This window comes from Entelurus aequoreus, linkage group LG01 (assembly GCF_033978785.1).
Source record: "Entelurus aequoreus isolate RoL-2023_Sb linkage group LG01, RoL_Eaeq_v1.1, whole genome shotgun sequence".
Taxonomy (NCBI): Eukaryota; Metazoa; Chordata; class Actinopteri; order Syngnathiformes; family Syngnathidae; genus Entelurus; species Entelurus aequoreus.
In genome coordinates, this window is record NC_084731.1 from 19,867,905 (window position 1) to 19,872,752 (window position 4,848).

A 4,848-nucleotide genomic window follows, 5' to 3' on the forward strand; every position below is an offset into this window, starting at 1 on the left:
TTTTTAACATGTCCGAAAAAGAGTAGGAAGAAGCAGAGCTGATTTAATCCTACACTTTTGTTCACTTCCTGTTCTCAATTTATTTACAATATATTCCATAAATAAATAAATAGTGAAGTTTGTTGTTCCTTAAGGTTCAATTTTAGGTCCTCTTTTTTTCATCATTTGGGCTATTCAACTGGTAGCCCGCAAGTTGTGTGGAATGCTCTCCCTGACCACCTGAGGTCACCACAGACTGTGGATGCTTTTAAAAAAGGCTTAAAAACCCTTCTTTAAAAAAAAAGCCTTTTTATAGATATATGCATACTAGTTCTAGCTTAGGCTGTTCTAGTGTTTATTTTTATTTTTTTTATTATCTTTTTATTATTTTATTTTTTTCAATACACTGTAGCACTTTGAGGTTGTTTGCCTAATGTAAAGTGCTTTTTTACGAATACAATCTATTATTATTATTATTAAGTTCAGTTTAAAAAAAAAAAAATGTTTTGCAGACTATCCCTGGTCTACTGAGTAAAAAATTTAGGCACTTTGCACACCCTACACTTTTGTTCACTTCCTGTTCCCAATTTGTTTACAATATACCATAAATAATATTAAAATAAATAAATCGTAAAGTTTGTTGTTCCCTAAGGTTCAATTTTAGATTCTCTTTTTTTTCATCATTTGGGCTATTCAACTGGTAGCCCGCAAGTTCAGTAAAAAAAACAACTCAAAATGTTTTGCAGACGGTCCCTTAAAACAGCAAAGCTCTTCTGTAAACCAAGATCAAATGTCTACTGTAGAGGACACTGGTTCTCAGGAATATACAAAATAAGACTAATAGTGAAGGGGGAAGTTCAGCCCCCCCCCCCCCCCCCGGTCCCTTAGCTTTCTGGAAATGTGGCCCCTCAAACAGTTTAGTTGACTATCCCTGGTCTACTGAGTAAAAAATGTAGGCACTTTGCACACTTTACACTTTTGTTCACTTCCTGTTCTCAATTTGTTTACAATATATTCCATAAAAAATATTAAAATAAATAAATCGTGAAGTTTGTTGTTCCCTAAGGTTCAATTTTAGGTCCTTTTTTTTCATAATTTGGGCTATTCCACTGTTAAAAAAAACTAAATATTTTGCAGACGGTCCCTTAAAACAGCAAGGCTCTCCTGTAAACCAAGATCAAATGTCTACTATAGAGGACACTGGTTCTCAGATATATACAAAATAAGACTAATAGTGGAGGGAGAAGTTCAGCCCCCCGGTCCCTTAGCTTTCTGGAAATGTGGCCCCTCGAACAGTTTAGTTGACTATCCCTGGTCTACTGAGTAAAAAATGTAGGCACCTTGCACACCCTACACTTTTGTTCACTTCCTGTTCTCAATTTGTTTACAATATATTCCAAAAATAATCCATCCATCCATCCATTTCCTACCGCTTATTCAATAAATAAATTGTGAAGTTTGTTGTTCCCTAAGGTTCAATTTTAGGTCTTCTTTTTTTTCATCATTCGGGCTATTCAACTGGTAGCCCGGAAGTTCAGTTAAAAAAAAACTAAATGTTTTGCAGACGGTCCCTTAAAACAGCAAAGCTCTTCTGTAAACCAAGATCAAATGTCTACTGTAGAGGACACTGGTTCTCAGGAATATACAAAATAAGACTAATAGTGAAGGGGGAAGTTCAGCCCCCTCCCCCACCCCCCGGTCCCTTAGCTTTCTGGAAATGTGGCCCCTCGAACAGTTTAGTTGACTATCCCTGGTCTATTGAGTAAAAAATGTAAGCACTTTGCACAACTTACACTTTTGTTCACTTCCTGTTCTCAATTTGTTTACAAAATATTCCATAAATAATATTAAAATAAATAATTTGTGAAGTTTGTTGTTCCCTAAGGTTCAATTTTAGGTCCTCTTTTTTTTTCATAATTTGGGCTATTCAACTGGTAGCCCGCAAGTTCAGTTAGAGTTAGGGTTAGGCAATTTGCACAACCTACACTTTTGTTCACTTCCTGTTCTCAATTTGTTTACAATATATTCCATAAATAATATTAAAATAAATAGTGAAATTTGTTGTTCCCGAAGGTTCAATTTTAGGTCCTCTTTTTTTTTTCATCATTTGGGCTATTCAACTGGTAGCCCGCAAGTTCGGTTTGAAAAAAAAACTCAAATTTTTTGCAGACGGTCCCTTAAAACAGCAAAGCTCTCCTGTAAACCAAGATCAAATGTCTACTGTTCCTGTTCTCCATTTGTTTACTATATATTCCATAAATAATATCAAAATAAATAAATCGTGAAGTTTGTTGTTCCCTAAGGTTCAATTTTAGGTCCTCTTTTTTTTCATAATTTGGGCTATTCAACTGGTAGCCCGCAAGTTCAGTTAGTGTTAGGCAATTTGCACACCCTACACTTTTGTTCACTTCCTGTTCTCAATTTTTTTACAATACATTCAATAAATAATATTAAAACAAATAGTGAAGTTTGTTGTTCCCTAAGGTTCAATTTTAGGTCCTCTTTTTTCATCATTTGGGCTATTCAACTGCAAGTTCAGTTAAAAAAACAAACTGAACCCCGGTCCTTAGCTTTCTGGAAACAGTTTAGTTGACTATCCTGAAGGAATCAATAAAGTACTATCTATCTATCTATCTATCTATCCCTAGTCTACTGAGTAAAAAACATAGGCACTTTGCACAACCAATCATTGTTGACCTCTACTGGCAAGAACTGTAAACTGCAACCTGGCCTACCATTCATTATCAGTCAAGGCACGGATCCAATAAAAGGCCAGAGTGGTACGTGGTAAACTAAATCCTCATTATTAAGGCGCAATACTGGATATTATACAAAATACATACAACTCCTCAAATAGTTTTTAAGACCTTATTTTGGTTTCATGGTTTAGTTATTTTCCCCTCAACACTTTCGGGTTTTTTTCTGGAGAATCTGAAACCAGATGTTTGTTGTTTTGGAAACTGAGCTTTGAGTCATTTCCGATCAACATTCAACATCAAGTCAAGAAAATGTGGAAGGTGTTTGTGCAGAAGTGTGGCTTCAAAAAAACAGCCAGAAAGTGTGTTCTGAGGCACCGGGAACCGAAATGAGTGCTTGAAGCCGAATACAAAACTATACAGCAAAATTATATCTACTTATCAACTATAATGAATGTGGTATTGTGGAGTTGAAAGTCAAATAAAAAGGTTTTTAATCTTATATAAGTAATTACATGAGACATACCCAGATTTGATTGGTCTAACACACTTTTTAGCTCTGTGGGCAAAGTCATATTAAGACCTTTTCTTGATTGTGCAGTCAAATGACTCCTAACCTGACCAGTAGATTGGTGCAATTAGGGAAGAAGTATCCAAAGTGGGGTCCGGGGACCATTTGCCGAGTTTTGATGGCCCAGCTCATATTGTCTGGGGAAAAAAGTGAAAATATAAGAAGCTTTGTTGTTGTTTTTATCCAATTGATTTTATTGTTTTCATTCTGTACGGTGTCCTTGAATGCCCAGAAAAGCGCCTTATAAGTAAAATGTATTATTATTATTATAAGAAAAAAAGAGCAAAAAATCATAAAGTAAAGAGAAAAAGATGAAATTTTCAAACTAATATTTATTAACAATATACTTAGTCACCTATAACACCGTTTTTATTTATATATATATATATATATATATATATATATATATATATATATATATATATATATATATATATATATATATATATATATATATATAGACACACATACATATGTATGTATATATGTGTGTGTGTATATATACACACAGACATATATATATACACACACATATATATATATATACATATATATATATACATATACATATATATATACATATACATATATATATATATATATATACATATACATATATATATATATACATATATATATATACATATACATATATATATATATATACATATACATATATATATATACATATATATATATATACATATATATATACATATACATATATATACATATATATATACATACATATATATATATATATATACATATATATATATATATATATATACATATATATATATATATATATATACATATATACATACATATATATATATATATATATACATATATATATATATATATATATATATATATATATATATATATACATATATATATATATATATACATATATATATATATATATATACACACACACACACACACACACACACACACACATGTATATATATATATATATATATATATATATATATATACATATATATATATATACATATATATATATATATATATATATATATATATATATATATATATATATATATAAACATTGTTAATAATTATTTGTGTGAAAATATTGGGTTTTTTCTTTAAAGTGATTTTAAATCATGCAAGCAAGTAATTTACTGTGATAAATTGTATTTAATCAAAATTCTTAAGTGATTAATCGGATTTTAAAAAATAATGTACAATATATAGAATACATTTAAAAAATAATGTATAATACATTATTTTTTAAATCAGATTAATCACTTAAGAATGTTGATCATGCAAGCAAGTAATTTACTGTGATAAATTGTATTTAATCAAAATTCTTAAATGATTCATCTGATTTAAAAAATAATGTAAATTTATATATTACATTTAAAAAATAATGCAAGCAAGTACTTATAATGTATAAGTAAGTTAGACATTATTTTTTAAATGTATTATATATATTATACATTATTTTTTAAATCAGATTAATCACTGAAATAATTTTTATTAAATACAATGTATCACAGTAAATTACTTGCTTCCATGATTAAAAATCACTTTAAAGAAAAAACCCAACATTTTCACACAAATGCAATT